The sequence below is a fragment of the Mytilus edulis genome, chromosome 13 (genome assembly GCF_963676685.1).
Source record: "Mytilus edulis chromosome 13, xbMytEdul2.2, whole genome shotgun sequence".
Taxonomy (NCBI): Eukaryota; Metazoa; Mollusca; class Bivalvia; order Mytilida; family Mytilidae; genus Mytilus; species Mytilus edulis.
Genome location: NC_092356.1, coordinates 59,726,267 through 59,745,320, shown reverse-complemented (window position 1 = coordinate 59,745,320; position 19,054 = coordinate 59,726,267). Strand labels below are relative to the sequence as shown.

The 19,054-nt window shown below is 32.4% G+C and overlaps 1 long non-coding RNA gene across 1 annotated transcript; it reads right to left on the bottom strand.

Annotated features, from left to right (window-relative positions):
- Positions 1 to 506: 506 nt before the first annotated feature.
- Positions 507 to 2,634, bottom strand: LOC139500753 (uncharacterized). The gene is made up of 3 exons (XR_011658355.1): positions 2,510 to 2,634; positions 1,647 to 1,764; positions 507 to 1,105 (listed from the first exon to the last, which is right to left on the bottom strand). It is a non-coding gene; the product is annotated as an uncharacterized lncRNA (long non-coding RNA).
- Between the last annotated feature and the right edge of the window lie 16,420 nt (positions 2,635 to 19,054).

Here is a 19,054-nt window from a genome sequence, read left to right as displayed (position 1 = left end):
GGTATACATAGTGTGAACATGCAAGAGAGTAACACACCAATTGAAATAGGTATCGATGACAAGTGTCTATGACATATTGTGTATGGACAAATAACCGACCTCCACATCCTAATACACAGTTTCGATTGCGTCATAGTTTTGAGGTGTTCAGTACATTTTTCATGATATATAAAATCAAGAAGATGTGGTATGATTACCAATTATGCAACTCTCCCTACCAGAGACCAAATGACATAGAAAGTTACAATTATAGGTCATCTTCAACAATGAATAAAAGGCTGCCGAGTAAAACCGATACTGCATAGTCATATGTATAAACGACAAACTTGAAACTATTCAAACAAGGATACTAACGTCCTGATTTATGCACAAAATAATGAACGAAAAAAAAATGATATATAATTAATATTTGTTAGTTGTATATGATTAGGATTAACGCGCCACTGGCTTGCAAATGGTGTAAAGGTTTAAGATCACTGCTGCATGGTGACGTTAAATCAAGAAAATGTTTTCAGACCCACAAAATTTATAAGTGTTATTTTTAATTATAAAAAGAATTGGGAGTATATACTTTTTATTCCTTGGTATAACTTTATGCATAATACATCTTGAATTTTGAGATATTTTATTACAACAATTATCATCGACAGACAAGTGCAGTCCAACAACAATCATATGACGTAGTAAACGTGATTCATGCAAAATAAAAAGGTAATCATTGAACAACAGGACAGCTTTGAAAAAGACAAACATATAGTTACCAGTCGCGTAGTATATTATACAGTTCATTAACTAAGTTCATTACTGAATAAAACAAAATAAAATCTTGATAAATATGCAATACAAAAAAAATAAAAATACTGGTTATATACATATATTCAAATCAAATTGCTATAATTTATCTTTCTATTGGTGGAGTACATGTACAAATCATAAATAATTTCAATACTAACAAATTAATAAAATAATCATATTTTGAATGATAATAATAAAACTTTTCTATGTGTAAGTAATTCAATTTGTTGTCTGTATCCTTCTTGCTTTAGCCGGATCGGTATCATGGACTTGTTCCGGTTGTGAAATCGTCACGCTACCACTTGATGGTCTAAAAGAAAAAACAAATATGTATCATATGATTACGAAGTACAATACCTGTCAGAGATTTTTTTAATGAAGCCTCATCAATAACACCAGTGATATATCGAAAGGTACAGCGTATTTATCAAATTATTTATTTTATTGCGAATTGTATATATTCTGTGTCGTTTTTCATTTAAGCCTTATATATATACTGACTTGCGAAAATGAGGTCACATTGAGCAACCATCTATATACTTATATATATTATTCATATTTAATTGAATGCACGGTTTAGAACTGTTTTCATATTGTGTATGTTTTTGTGTACATATGATGTTTACATTTCAACTCGTCAGTGTTTAAAGTTTTCCAATAAATGTGCTATACTCTTGCTTTACATTGTATATATTGTAGCCCCCTGTAGTAATATAGCCCATATTGTTTCAATTTCCCCGTAATAAATTACTAGTCTTCAAATATTTGGATTTACGTGTTTCTGTTGGAAGTGAATCCAGAAAAGCTCTAAGGGTGTCCCTTTATAAAGTGTTATTTTCCTTATCTATTACCTGATTTTCATTTTTCTCAGTTGTCTTGTCTTCCACAATTTAAATAACACAACAACAGCTATAACAGTTACCACTCCAACAACAACACCAGCGGCTATGATCAGTTCCATGTTATTTTCTGCTAACCCATACAAATGTAAATAAAAAGTGCAAAATATAAAAATAATGATATACAACTTTAATTTATCACATATCCATAATCATAGGGTATCAATGTTTTTAGACAGCAGGCACATATTAACGCATGGCTTTTTTGTAACGTCTATCTATTCCTAGTTGAATCCGTTGTTATCAAAATGTATATAAGAAAGAAGTCTGTGCCCAAGAATAAAACACATCAGATCGCACCAAGTCCTGTTCCTGATATAAACCAACCACAATTGAGAAAACATGTCACACAAATAATTTTTGAATGTAACTTGGTGATATGCCTTTGAAGTTACCCTACCCAAAAACCTTCAATCTTGTTTAAACAATCATCAGTAAAAACATATTGTGACCAAAAAAAAAAAACGATGGCGATTTTGTATTTCAATTTTTTTTAATTTTAAAAAAAAAATTATTTACGAGTTGCTTTAGAAGAAGGTATTGTTATTTGTTTCTTCGTTTTTAAAAACATTGTCGAATGAGAATGTATAAAAAAAAATCGACTTTATAAACCAAAATCATTTATATATAACAGGTGCCCTGCATCGTTGGGAAAAATCAAGTCCACACATTTGATAAAAATTTCAAAACCTCACCTAATACATCCTTAATACATTTTTGTACATGAGCTCGTGTATCTTAGAATATATCAAGTGTGTAGACGAAAATCCACAATTAAGAAAAACAAATTTGGTCAAACAACTTATTACATTTACCTGAACAGGTTTTTCCATCTGTCTCCAGATTATAATTCCTCCCACATTGACAATAGTAAGATCCATTGGTATTAATACAAACTTGCTGACAATCAGACAGCTGATCTGTACACTCATTTACATCTGTCAGAGTAATTTAAAGAGTAAAAGTGATCATACTAACGACAAGTCATGTTTGAATTTGTGCTTCAACTGCATTATAAACTACAATCATCTAAGCTTTCAATGTACAACAAACAACTTATATTCTGAATGAATTTCAAGAAGAGCATGCGTGAAATCGGTAAAACATTAGCTTTCAAATTTTATTGTAGTTACTGAAATAATGTATAGTTTTTCAGTAAGGCTTTTTGTAACATACATAGGGGTTTGAAAACAATTTCAAAGAACCTTTAATGAATGACTTTCAATTTTTTTTTTCGGTCTATGAGGATATAACTTTAAAATGCGGGTTATTTAAAAGTGTGCACCACATTGTTTAGGCTATTTCGAATATACAGGAAAAATATTACAGCTCTTACTTAAAATTTAATTATAAATTCCATTTGTAAGGAGTACATTTAAAAACAAACATTGGTGATGTCACGAGCACATGACAAAATTATTTGTACGAGCTGATAGACGGAAGACTTTCAGCCAATCAGATGACGCATTACGTCCAAAATTTAAAATATTATTAAAACAAATACTTAAAATTGTGTGTTCGTGAATTATATTACATACCTATGCATTCCATTTCAGACGGTGACAATTGCGTTGATGTAGTAAACCCAGTTGGACAAGTAATGCATTCTCTTTGGTTCCAGCTCCGTTGATATGAATCTTTCAAACATACTTCACAGGATTCAGTTTCATAAAATGTTCCAGGTGGACATACTGGAATATATTACATGAAAGTCATAAAAGATATGGATTCAACGGAAAAGAACCTAAAATCAAGAACAAATATTATCGGGGATAAATGTATGACAAATCAGATAAACAAATGAACCGTAAACATAAACCAACCCTTGCATTATATCTGCTTCTTAAACATAACAATAAACTTCATAATAGTTAACCATAACACAAAAATAACCATAAACAATTAATTACAGTGCTCCTAAATATATAATCTAAATGAAGACCAGTGTCGAATTTTCTGACTAGGAACGGGCATATGAACAATTGAATAAAACGTATTTGCGATAACAAAACCTCCTTTGCACACGTGGTCTTGGTATACTTTCTAGTTAATTCAATTATACTTGATCATGGTAAAAGTATAACTTACCTTTTACGAGGACAAAGACATCATCAGAGGTAATATCAGTTACGACATTTCCCGCCATACATCTGTAATTTCCACTGTTCTTATTCGTAGCTGTATCTATTTTTAACTCTTCTCCTTTTTCGTTTCCCAGCAGACTGTCATTGAAATACCAATGAATGGTTGGGGAAGGATCTCCAATCGCGTTGCAAGATAAGCGTATCTGAGATCCCCCTAAGACAGTTTGGTTTTGCGGTTGGGTCCTAAGGATTGGGGCAGTTGAACAGAACATGTTTGAACTATTCATTGCAGTAAGACTATCAATGAGTTCCAGGGACATTAGGTACGTTTGTGTTACAGGAACGGAATCATTTGTGAGTAATGTTTGCAAAATGTCCTCGATTGACGATGTCAGCTGCCTGTTCAATACTGCATTTTCAATTGAATCGTCAATAAAAAGGTCGTACAGGACAGAAATAGCGTATAACACACAATCACGGAAATTAGCACAATCAGACTTACTGAAGTATTCAGTTGTCCTGTTTTCAAGTTCCAAAATCCAAAATTGAACTACAGATACAGAATTTGCTTCGTTTATGACTGCTTTTGTCATTTCATTAGCTTCACGTTTTAATTCTTCCACTTCAGCTATTAGTGGATCATCTGTAAAATTACGTTTTACTTCTTCTAGAATTGCGTTTAAGTCTTCGTATGTAAGATTATAGTCTTTTAATGCATATTCTGCACTGATGCCGGATGATTCTACCGTCAAATCATATATTGATGTTTCATTTGTAATTTTCTGTGTTTGGTCACTGAAGGTTGACATGACATTCAATTGAGAAACAGTTTCATTTGATATGTCCAGTAGCTTTATAAAAGCTATCGAGAGAAATGAGTGAATATCATTGAAAGACAAACATTTCTCCTGAAACAACATAACACGATAATCGTGCTCGTTTATATAATTGTTAGGGGAATTATTATTGTACATGGTTTCAAAAACTGTATTTGTTAAATATTCGCTTTGATTTCCTGTTGAGTCGAACATATCTTTTTTGTATATCTTGAAAATGTGATGAAGTCTAGACATTGCTTTAAACGAAATATCTCTTCTTTTCCGTTTACCGAAAGTATTGGTAATAGAATCCATCAGAGAATCAATTGTTTCTTTAGCAACTCTCAACATACTTGAAGTCGGATTTCGGAAATCAAACCAGAATCTAAATGTTTTCCAACCCAAATCAAAAGCTTTCACATCACAACCTATTTCAAACTGGAATTTATCCTTAACTGTCAGTTGGATTTCAAAACCACAGTTATTAATTTCAATTGCTCGATTCCCAAGAACCAGAAAATCAAAAATATGCAAAGCTGTACTTAAAGTTACTTTTAATAAACCAATGGCTTCTTTGTAATTTTCTAAGACATCTTTTGCAACTTCGAGACCTAGCTTTGTATCTTCAAGGAAGTTGACTGCAACGTCCAGACCTATTCTTGCTTTGTCAACAACAATTTGCGCTCCACTCAAAACAGCATTTGCTCCATCGAATGCTAGCATCGGAATTCTTACAAATATATTAGCGGCTTCAAGAGCAACGTAGGCTGCAACACGTACTCCATTACAAACTAAGTTATCAGCATGACATAGAATATCAGGTACTGTAAATAAACAATTAGTGGGTTCACAGCAGGGAAACCAGCCACAAAGCTTAACTTCACATCCAGGTATACATACTGGAGGACATGATCTTAATCTGCATAAATTATCCACAATTCGTTGTGCTTTTCGTAATTTTTCTAAGGCTTTTTCGTAAGGAACTTTGGCTTCGTCTAGTTTTCGTTTGGCTTTTCCCAGGCTATGGATTGCACTGTCAAAATTTGCGTGGCATAGTTTGACTCTTTCTTGAGCCTGACTTATACTGTTTTGTGACAATGTTAGCATTTCCTGAGCTACGGAAAGGCCATGCTGGGCCGCTTGCAATCTTTTACTGGCCTCCTTACTGATTTTCCATGCAATTGAAAAAATTCCATCTGAATAACTTCCTTGAAAATCAGACGTACTTCTTCCGATAGTATCTCGCTTTTGGCTAGATGCAGATAGCGATCCTTTTATCTTATATGTTAAATCGTACCAGCTTTTTCCTAATTCTGCCGACATTTCTATTTTTGCAAAGAATATGTTCCATACATTGCCTTCTATATAAATATATATACCATTGTTACTAAGTAGCATATCCTCAGTTCTTTGAATTCCTAATATGGATATTTCAGTATGGATATGTGCTACAAACTTTCCATACCCAACAGCCAAGCTTAAATTATAGTTATGGTCACATAATAAGAAATAACCCAACTTTATTTTTTTAGGTAACTTCATTTTAGTTGGAATTTTATGTGCCACCAATCTAATAGCTTCCACATCGCTCATAAGTTCATAAACTTTTTTAAATTTGTTACATTTCCCAATACCTTCAACTGAATTAATAATTTCTATTTCCATGACATCAAATACTAAAACATTTATTTTCACAAAAGCTCTGAAACGAAATCCGACTCCGTTATAAGAATCAACTAATAAAAATAGTTGGTCTATTACTTTTGATGAAACTTTATCCATATTCCGATCAATTCTTGTGATTTCTGACTCTATAAGATCAGTGAAATCTTTTACCAGAAGACTTGTGTGAAATTCTAAGTCATCTTGCAAATCATAAGCCTTGTACTTCAGTATGCTGAAGGTTGTCCATACATTTTTGATAACCTTCAAGATTAAACGGAGGCTTTCACCTCCAGTAAGTATACCGGCAAGAATGGTCTGTAGTTTTGAAATTGACGATTGAATTTGAACAACAGCTTTTTGTGAAACTGAAGACAATTCTCTTTTTATCTTTTTGGAGAAATCGCCAAAAGATGTTCTAAACTTGTCAACCGTTTTTTTTAATCCTATCATTTCGTAAATAGCGTCTGTTTTTGTTTCAAGGGACAATCTATTGTCAGTTGAAATAAAGGCGAATAATTGAACATGTTTTTCAACAATCCCCCATCCATTTAGTATGGGGATATTTCGAAAAATATTGGCGTCCATCAAATATGATACAAACATGCCAGGTGGGTTAGCATTATGTCCACACCAAACCCGATTTTCTTTACCTGTTAATACAAATACATTTCGCCGTTAGTCAAAAACAATAACAATCGAAACTACATAATTTTTTTTAAAATTTCTGCTGACATGTTTTCTTGCATATATCTTTTTGTGTGAATGAAATACTTGCATTACATATATAACAAATGACGGCGATATTGTTTGACATTCCGATTGGCCACATTTGTACAACACTATATACAACATCTCTGCAGTCGTTTTCAAAAGTCTTTTGAACTAGCTGTCAGTAACAGCAATTACTCTCAGATTTGTCTTTTTGTTGTTGGAATGTACAAGTACTCGGCGCGCGGCCACGTTCACTTGTATATGTAATATTTGCATTTTTATCCATCTGATGAGTTAAGCCTTTTTAACTGATTTTTACAGTCCGTTCTTATGTTGTACTGTTTCACCACTATCCCAGGTTTGGGGGAGGATTTAGATCCCGCTATAATGTTTAAGCCCGCCACATTCTGTATATATGTATGTGCCTGTTCCAAGTCAGGAGCCTGTAATACAGTGGTTGTCGTTTGTTTATGTGTTACACATTTGTTTTTCGTCCTTTTTTATACATAAATTAGGCCGTTAGTTTTCTCGTTTGAATTGGTTTACATTGTCATTTCGGGGTCTTTTATAGAAGAGGGACGACAGATACCAGAAGGACAGTCAAACTCATAGATCGAAAATAAACTGACAACACCATAGTTAAAAATAAAAACAGAAACACACAAATAATAGTACAGAAGACGAAACAAAAAAACTAAAGACTAAGCAACACGAACCCCACCTGATTTCAATAGCTGACTTTGCGTTATGGGCTTTGCTCATTGGTGAAGGTCGTACGGTGACCTATAGTTGTTAATTTCTGTGTCATTTGGTCTCTTGCGGAGAGTTGTCTCATTGGCAATCATACCACATCTTCATTTTTATAGATATTTTTTTTCTCGTTCGATATCACATTAATGTAGTGGAGACGATTAAATGTTTATTTCTTATATTCATAGTGTGTCATTATAAGTGCGGTGCCCAGTCAACGTAATTGATCGATTTGGGTTAACGTAATAACAAATGACTGTATTATAAATTTATCGGAAATAGGAGAACAAGCCTAATACTTCTGCTGGTGGACTATCAGTCCAAGAGGGTATCATCAGCTCAGTAGTCAGTACTTAGATACTGACATGATTTATCACAAATCTTTCTAAATTTGTCCGTTTAAAAAAATTGAAATTATAAAGAAATGAGGTTTCAACTCCCTCAGGCAAAGTTGAACTTAAATGAATTTGGATATTTGTTTTAGGTATTTTTGTCATATTGCTCTTCAACTGTTCAGTACGGATTTAAAATGTTTAATTGGCTTTGAGCGTTCCTGATGAAGGTAAATCCAGAAAAGCGCTTCGGACGCATGTAATTATTAAACGTATTGTTCTCAATTTTTTTTAATTGAATATCGTTATCGTCGTTGTCTACAGCGGTCAAGATTTTCTTAAATTGGGGTCAATGGTCAAAGCTAAAATTTCAAGGAAATTTTAAAGTCACATTTGGACTGATTACCGCCCCTACATATTATGTAGTAAGAGCGAAATAAAGACGAATAATTTAAAACAATAATTATATTCCGTTAACTGAAGCGCCTTAATTAAAGGATGTTTTGCACATGGGGCTACCCCGCGATATGATATTCACTAGTTTATTCGGTGTAAAAAATGACAAGCCTTGTATACGTATCATTGATGCGCTTTTACAACTACCGGGTCATTGTCCTGCATATCACAATATCCAGTACTTTTGTGTCGACACAAAACTTCATTGATATATTCATTGTCTGTATATTCACGGCATATAATGAACCGCTTATGTTTTCCTTTCAAAGGTATAAATTAACTTTGCCGTCTTTGGTTCAACTTTTCGGCATTTCGATTTTTAAGCTCTATACTCTCATATTCGAAATGCCCGGCTTTCAACTTTTTAATTCAAATGTCTCTAATAAGTCTTGCGTAGACGAAACGTGCGTCGAGTTTAAAATATTATAAGTCTGGTATCTTTAATTATTGTTTATCTATGTATCATTTAATCATTAGGGCGTTCATAATTGATCAAATGTGTTTGAGTACAAGTTTTGTAACCGATTTCACCTGTAAAATTTATATATCTTATAAGCAGTCTTGATAGGTATGGCCGTATGTATCTATATAATATAAATGTGTATTAGATAGTTGTTCATCAGACGCATATCGTCTACAAAATACTCACAATTGACACCAGAATCAAACAAATTAAAAAGTCTAAACAAGTACTAAGTTGAACAGCAATAAGGAACCAAATACAGCTTAGGTAGTTTATTCATGACAAAAGTACAATAAAGATGCAAAAACTTTATAGTTATCGATTATTTGTAAAGATTTGAAATTATAGAAAATGTAACTTAATTTGTAAACATATGTACTTTTGATTTGCTGAAGGTGCATCATTGTGGCCTTTCCAGATATTTCTTTATAGTAAAACTCACACTTTATACCCGAAAATGTATCCAAAATTTCATTGCTTAAAAACAAAGTTACGATATGGAAACAGAACTAAAAGAACAGGCTATTGTTCTGTATCGATAAAAAGTTTACAATCTAAAAACATGCTTTATTAAAGGATTTTCACTAAGGATAGTCCATGAGTCCTGGACTCAGGAAAATCTGTCTGAACTAACCATTTAAAAAACTGGTGAGTCCAAAGATGCATCAAGATTGAAATATGTTTTATAAACTGAACACACATTTTATAGCAAAAGTTCAAAAGTAATCTGAATTTAATGTCATTTCATTGCTCAATAAGGTCTGGGAGACTAAAATAATTAATTATATTGCAATAACATATCTTCTTCTTACTATTGAGCTCACCATGGCCAAAAATGGCGTGTCCTTAGGTTCGCCTTCAAAAATCCTTAGCAATAACCCCTTAGTGCAATGCCATGTGTATCTAGGTAATCAAACTTTTAGCGATATACAGTAATAAAACGCAATATTGATAACATTCATTTAGATAAGAGCTGACAATATAAACTATATATTTTTCTTACCGCCTACGGAGAAATAGGCCTCTAAGGTCGGCATCACAATATCCTTGAATGGTATCTCTATGTCCATCACACCAATCTTAAAGCGCACTGGCGTAACAGTAAATTTACTAAACTGAACTAGTCCATTCCATTCTTGAATAAATAAATCAAGCAGCAACTAGAAGGAAACCCAAATAAACTGTAAGAAAATGATTCATACCATTGTTCAACTGAATAAATTAAAATCACTGTATAATGTAAAGTTTTATCCGAATGCATATCTGATGTGTATCCTCTGTAGCCATGAGATTAAATTAGTTACACAAAAGAGCTGAATAAATATAAATACACAATTTTCATAACTTGTGAAACACGTATAGTTCATAGTAAATGCGGTATCCAAAGTTTATTACTTGATTCGAAATAAGACACTTTCCTGCTTTTTTACTGTTTCACCACGGAAAAACATCAATTACATATTTTCAAGTTCAAATTATTTAATATTGTATTATTTTTTATAGCTAAAACCGGTAAAATTTATAGGAACGAACATATAACTACTCACGTGAGTAATACTTAGGCCTTTTAAGAAAAGTTCTATATTTCCATTAACATGTACATCGAAGAGTTGTTTTTTTGACGAATACTCAATGTCTACATCAACCCAAATGCTAGCTGTCTGAAAAACCCTGGAAAACAAACAAAAAAATGATTGTTTTAAAACTACCACAACGACAACCTCTTAATCAAATTCAGATTACACCTTCGGTTTTTATGCCTTACAGTCCCATGACTGTCATGATCTTTGAACGCCTTTTATTTCACTGGTGTTAAACTGATAATCGTAACTATAATTCCGACTATCCAAATATGGCGACGGCAGAACTCGGTAAAATCTTTTCAGTCATTTTTCTCTAGTGTAGCCTGTTGTTGTCAAGAGTTACTAAGCTGCAAGGTTTTTCTATACCACTACCATCGTATTTGAATCGTATAAAAAAAACTTGCAGCTGAAGAACTCTTGACAACAACAGGTTTCATTTGAGAAAAAATACTGATTTTTTTTTACCAATTTCTGTAGTTGACATATTGGGATCGTCGTAATTATAGTTACTATTACCAGTTGAACACCAGTGAATACGAAGGTTTTATTTCAAGTATCCGATAAACTTAACATTATTGATGTTTCTTAAAAAGGAGGCGACGGTCAGATGAACCAAGCCAGAGAGACATGCAAATTTTAGTATACAATCATTTCATCTATCAAACAAGGTTGTATATAGTGGCCCGTTGCTTATAACGTCTACGAAATAGTTCAAACCACAAACACTATACATTGTCTATTGAATCATAAAATTGAGGTCTCATGCAACCTGCCAGTCACACATTCCGTAAACCTGATACAGTTGACCTATTGCTTATTATATGGGTCATTTTCAAAAAATGTCGAATTTTCAGTACACCCATGCTAAATTTTTTATTTCTAATGGAAATTTCAGTTGTAATGGTTTAAATGAAAGCTTGTCGGATTTGTGATTCAGAACATTAATAATAAACACACTTTACATTTATTTTGATAAGATTAAACTGCATTTAAGTCCGATTTTGGGGGTATTTGTGTGCGTACATTGTCAGAAAAACACATTTCGAATGATTTTTTTCCGATTTTCTGAGCGCCTTGATATCTGCAAAAGGGACTTTTTAAGAACGTTAATTATAATTCTAACGAAAAATCGTAGCTTCTTTATCATTGTATGTAACAGATTATTTACAAACTAAATTCAATCAGCGTACAGGAGGTTCATGTCTATCCTGTTACCGCTACTTAAATCAGTCGTTAAATTATTCTCCCTATAAATATTGAATCAGTCAGTGTTGATTTCAAAAATGCAAAGTAATCTTAACATTTAAAACGCCTCGTTTCTCGAACCAAAGTGTACAGAAAAGAAATTTCAAGACATTTGGTGAAAAAAATTGAGCGTACTTTTTTTCATGTCTATGCTGTTACCAACCATTTTGATTAATTACACTAACAGTATGGTTGTAAAAAGTGCAATAACTTGTTGGAAACCATATTCACAATAGAAAACCATAATCACTTCACCAAAGGGAGTAGTTATTTCACAACAGCAATCAAAAACGAAGAAATTTGTCTATCCTGTTATGTCTATCCTGTTACTCTGGTTGCTATGGTTACAGTAACAGGATAGACAATTATAGACAAAAACGTCGTTAAATTTTTTATCTTAACATGTAGGTGGAAAACGAATGAAATATTTCATTGTTTGAACTCATCTAAAGGTTATAACGTCTTAATCTTCCCAATTAAGCATTTGCAGGTGCAATACTGATATCGGTAACAGGATAGACAAAAAGGTAACAGGATAGACTTTTATATAGTGATATATCAGAAACGTACGTTCCTGTTACCAACGAAATAAAGAGAGAAGTAAATTAACTTATGAGGGATTTGCTTGATGTTGGGTTTATTTGAAAGGGTGAAAAAAGGCCGAACAATATAAATTGCTATCTTAGACTTGCATTACTGGTAGTAATTTTTACAACCTTTGAAAATCAAATTTTAGAGCCATTTTTCAGTACAACCTAGAAAATGGGCAAATAATCTATTAATATATATAGAAGTTTATTCTCTTGAAAACCATTTAATTGGTAACGTAAAACAAGCTTAAACATTTTATCTAAACCTTTTCTTAATAACCCCAAATTTCTTTTGAAAATGGTAACAGGATAGACAAAATATTGTACCACTGATCAAAAAATGTTTCAAGATATTCTTGTATGACACCATTAAGATTGCATCTTTTAATATGTTGTTCTTAAAGTACTGTTTGTTTTGATTTGCTTATGTAGAGGGTTGTTTGAATAAGTAACTTTTAATAAATTTTTCAATTTCAAAATTCGACATTTTTTGAAAATGACCCATATCTAAGAGACGGACATGACCACGTAACGTCAGCCTTAGTAACTAATACATGGAATGAGGATCGAAGTCATGTAAACAATATAGAAACAAAACTTTCAGTCGAAAATATTTTACTTTTAATATATAAGGACGACAAAGATTTATAGCAATATGACATTTGTAATCCGATCGTTTGATGAGTTTGATTGTGTGTTTTTTGTCCTTCAATTAAAGACTTTCTGTTTTGAATTTTCCTCAGATTTAAGTGTTTTTGTGATTTTACCTTTTCATTAATAATCTAATATTCTTGGTTTTCTCCTTAATCATTCTGGTTCCTTAAAATTGTATTACTAAAGAAGTCAAATAAATTAATGGATGTTGATCAAGTTATTGTTTAATATCAAACAACTTTATCGTAAACCATCTTTAAAAACAAAACAAAAAAAAAAACAAACAGAAAAAAACCGATAAATTGGAAGCATGTGATTTAACTTCAATTTTAAGAATGACTATATGAACTATGGTGATCATTGTCATTTCCTCTGTTACCTATTCCAACTTCTTAAAATCTGAGTTCAAGTGTGCTTATTGATGTGTTTTTTTTTTCATATTGACTGGAGGTCAAGGGAGGGGTTGAAATCCCACATTACATTTTCACACTGGCGCATTGATTTTGCCTATCCCAAATCTGGAATATTTAGGTTGTATTTTAATTACGCTTCGTTTTTATGTTTTGGAGTTCCGTTGAGGTATATATTCGTCTACATTTCTCATATCCCGAAATTCATTGATCAAGTCAAGTGACGGACGGTGTATTAAAAAGAAGCGCCACTATAGGTATCTGCTTTAATATTTACAAGCTTGCCAATGTTACTATGACATGCAACAGAAAGGAGAAAGATACCAAAGGAACATTCAAATTAAAAAGTCGGCATAACACGAAATTTTCTTTAAATTTTCTTTGTGATTTAAGTAAAATAAAACAAATTAGATATGTAAACATTCGGTAGGTTGCACTTAAATCGAGTAAAGTAATCATGGCCTTCATAGTTCATTATTTATGCCCCAAAGCTTATTGTATTGAAAACTTAGTGCCTTTTTATTGTGTAGCCTTAACGAACGACCAATCGGTTCGAATGATAAGGTACGTACTAGTATTACAATAATAATAACAGTTTCGCATATTCATACCTGTAACGGAACACTTCTGCTCCATTCCAAAGTTTTAATTCAGATTTTTTATAACTAACATTTATATCATTCGCCAGTGACATCCCGATCCCTTTTGGTCTAATTCGCAGTCCATTTCTAGCTAAACCATTAAAATAATCAGCTTTATCAAGCAGGTTACGAGATTCTTTTGGTATCATTAGAAATATCGTTCCTCCCAATTTGTGGCACATGTCTATTATCAGACAGAATTTTTTTCCTTTAAGAGGAGCAGGTATCTGAATACGATTTCCATATATGCTAAAAGACATTTCGGTACCAAATCTAAACACGCTGTATAGTCGATCCTTATATACTGGAGCCCCTATGCATTCTGGAAGTCTATCAACATTTTGTCCGTAAATCAGTTCAGTTTTAAGGTCCGTTATCGATATCAATCCAGTGCCTGATTTTTGTAATCGTAACCAAAACGGTAGTTTATCTTGTATTCTATCAAATAAGGTTTCCAGAAATGAACCTGATGAAATGAAATCGTGAATATCTTTTGGGGTTAGGTTAAATAAAAAACAATCATCATAACGTCGATCATTTAACGGTGTACCATCTTTTTCTTTGTACAATAAGGAACCAATTACTATATCAAAGCTATCTTCAGTCAAGGCAACTTTCAATCCATTCAAAGATAAGGGAATAGACAAATCCTCGACTTCTGCAAACACGACCCCATACGTAAACAAGATACTCTGGTTTTTATTCAGGCGATACCACATATCTGTGGATGTTAATATCACATTTTGACTTGTTACGCTACTTTTACAAGACATCAATGAAATAAACATACATCCTCTTGGAAGCAGCAGGCGGGCTATATGATATTTTTCAAAAACATTAGGTACAACCTTGTCACCTACAAAATAAATTGTGCAAGAGCAACAGTTGTAGAATTATAATTTAGGGTGTCCGTATTTTCTTCTTTTTTTTTTTTTTTTTTTTTTTTTATCTTAAACTGTATATTTGTTCAAATAAAAAAAAATACGTTAAGGCGAACAACATTCTTGTAGATACATTCAAATGTGATCAGTTTAATGTCGACATACGAAAATAAATATATCACACAAAAACATTATGATCTTGTTTACCTCCACGTTAGCTATATATCAGGCTTTGTCTAACGATGGAATGTGCACCTTACGTCAATTGACAATTGATGAATCTTAGGATGTTGTTTTGAAACTTTGACGATAAACGTTGGAATTTGACTATATGGTTTTGTTAAAACATTTCATCAAATGTGATTTCTCATTGGATTTTTACTGTTTCTCGAAAAACATGAGGATGCACTTAGTAAAACAAAAACAAAAACTGTTTAGTCCTCAGAACATCAGAACATACGAATTCATTATCCAAAAAGAGTGCAATTCGTTTTGCCTAGTATTAAAAAGTAAAATCACAAAAATACTGAACTTAGAGGAAGATCAATTGGGAAAGTCCATAATCACATGGCAAAATCAAATAACAAAACGCATCAAAAACGAATGGACAAGAACTGTCATATTCCTGACTTGGTACAGGCATTTAAGTGCTTTATTGAATGTTGAGTGTCTGTTAATCAATATTTTTTGAAAATAATGTTTTTGTTCTATTTTAGTTGTATATTGACCGGTCATTTTATTGGCATCATAGATTCTACATGTGTACTTTGTCAGACTGACATTTTTACAGCACGTTTTAATATCATGCATTTCATGAGACAATACAACGCCCTATATTTTTGTCCTTTTGAGTTCGTGGCCTTGTATGAAATTAACATCAAACATTAGTATACGACCTTAATACATTTAACAAGCAAAGAACAACAAGTACAAATCATGCAATTGTTCACAGAGGGTCAGTTTTGGCCCTCAGATTTTTTGAAATTAAAATTCACTATACAAAACAACAGTTTCTGACGCATAAGATCAATAATGACGAAGCAAATTTGTACTATTATGGAGAGAATAATTGTTTTGACTAACAATTTGGCTTTTTTTTTTTATAAATATTGCCTTAAACGAAATAAGAAAATAAGAAAATACCAGGACTATGACAGTTGTTGTCCATTCGTTTGATGTGTTTGAGCTTTTGATTTTGCCATTTGATTGATTTTCCTCGGAATTCAGTATTTTTGTGATATTTCTTTGTCAGGAGGAAATAAATGAAAAAATGCCATTAGCAAATTAAGTAGAATTCTTTTCAAACTTTTTTTTTATGTATAAATACACATCCACGTTCATTTTCTATACAGAAATTACTCTATGTATACATGTATATGTATGACATTATATTTATTCTTTTTAAAACAAGTTGACTACTAACTAATCTACTGCCTGTCGATACATTTATGTTTGGCATTGCGTAAGTCTTGTCTTCTTTGACTGTCCATTACGATCTTGGGATATGTTTTCGTTGATTTTAGTCTCGGATCATTTTTTGTTAATAATAATTGTTTTTGGCTCTGGTAATTGCAAGTACTTTCAAATCGTACTTTCATGTTAATTTGACCTGCTGACACAATTTCTTTTTTGTTATTTAATGTTAATTTTCTAGTGTTATATCTCGTCTCTCTGTTTTAAATATATACAAGCTTTGATATGTGCTTGGTATGACTATGAATTTCTATTTTAGTTCTCGTACTATGAACAACAAAACTATTTATTTTGTAAAATTAATTTCCGTTTTCCATTTCTGTATTCTTTAAAACAAAATAACTTTCATTTACATTATTTTATTAGGCGGCATTTGGTCAAAGGTTTTGGTTGACTGTCTGATATTGTTTAATATCTAACCCCTTGTTTTATTGATCTTGTTTTTACATTGTGACATTTGTTTTGCACCTGTCCTATGTGAGGAACCTGATGTTCAGTAGTTGTCATTTGTTGATGGTGTTCATACATGTTTCTTTTTTCTTGTTTTTCGTTAACTAATTAGATTAGACCGTTGGTTTTCCTGTTAAAGCGGTTTTGCACTATTAATTTTAGAGGCTCTTTATAGCTTGTATTTGGCAAATCTTTTGGTCCACGATGCTCAACTGTATCAATTATTTCGTACTTTATTTGGTATTATTAACTTTTTTGGATTAGACCGTCACGGCTGAGACTTTTGAAGACGAAAGGCGCGTCTGGCGTAAATACAAAATTTTATGCTGGTATCTAGGATGAGTTTATTTGATGTTCGTTGTGATCCATTGCGAATAGAAATGGGGAATGTGTCAAAGAGACATCAACCCGACCATAGAGCAGACAACAACCGAAGACCACCAATGGGTCTTCAATGCAGCGGGAAACTCCCGCAAGCGGAGGCGTCATTCAGCTGGCACCAAAACAAATATGTATACTAGTTCAGTGAAAATGGACGTCATACAAAATACTAAAATTAAAAATGAGACAAGGCTCCTGACTTGGGAAAGGCGCAAAAATGCTGGGGTTGAACATGTTTTAAGAGATCTCAAACCTGCCCTATTCCTCTAGCCAATGTAGAAAAAACAAACGCACAACAGTACGCACAGTAAAACTCAGTTTAAGAGAAGTCCGAGTCCGATGTCAGAATAGGAAAAAGAAGGAAAATAAACAAAATGACAATAATACATAAATAACAACAGACTACTAGCAGTTATTGATATGCCAGCTCCAGACACCAATTAAACTGATGAAAAGATTATGTCTGCATTAAAAGTGGCATCTGGGTTAAAATCAACGTCACGCATTCGAAAAATTAACGCTGTCAAAAAGGTTTACATGAACTTAAACAATAAGGGTACAGCTTGAATAAACTTGCATAATTCTGATTCTAATCAGTTTTTCAATATGATATCAAATTGCCAAATTAAGGCCTTTGCAGCCCTACTTCTGTGTTCATCCCAGTAATTATAAGTCACAGGATTTTTTGTTCAATGATCGTATTCATAAACATAACCTTTTAAAAAGTTTAATTCTAAAGCAATAACAGATCCGTTTGGTGCATTTAAGGACTGAACTATTTCATAAAACTTCGGCATAATTTTTCTTCATGTATAGTCAAACTAAATATTTTTTCTTTTCGTTTTTAAATATCTGGAGATAAAGTACAATTAAAAATACAGTAGTCTTTAAGAGACAATTTTATGGCCTTCAAGAATTTGATAACGTATGTATTGAAAGGATTGCAAAGAACAATAATCACATAAGTCACACGTATACCTTTGCACGAAAATCCGTCTTCATCTAGAGAACTGCCATTCCTACATTGGCAATAAAATGAACCATTTGTATTCATGCATTGATCTTCACATCCCCCATTTGCTAATAAGCATTCATTTATATCTAAATTAAAGCAAATATAAATCATTACTTTATATAAAACAGTGACAATTAAATGTGTTATTTTTTGTTGATTTAGACACTTAGTTCTAACTGAACTAATACACAAGCCCATGTCTCATTCTGATTATTTAGCCTGGTGCTCGCAAGTAGTGGAATCTTCGCCATACTTAAAAGTGTCGTCTGCATAAAGTATATATACAGTACCGGCATTATGCTTTTCTTTGATATGATTTTCTAGTTAAGCTTAAATTTTGGGGTCTCTTCATTTTGACAGTAGAACCGTTAACTTCGCAGAATATATTTAATCATTTGTACATAAACAGACATCCGGACTTTTGACATTATTCATACGATAATACCAGATGCAAATTCGATTATCTTCCGTTAGCTATAACTCTTTAACACAAATTAAGATCAAATGTGTCTTAGCTCATTTCAAATGCTTTATATATATGTCAGATAGAGCAGAAACGGGAGTAATGCATGATAATTTTCGAATATCTGGATGCCTGTCTATATATAGAATAAATAAGTATTTATCAAAGAAACACATCCGTTGCAATTTGCATATCAATACTGAGAACTTTAAACATAAAGCTTTCATAATCGTTAACATCATTAATGTTGTCGTCATAAAATCCTGACCGTATATCGTCATTAAGATTTTTACTT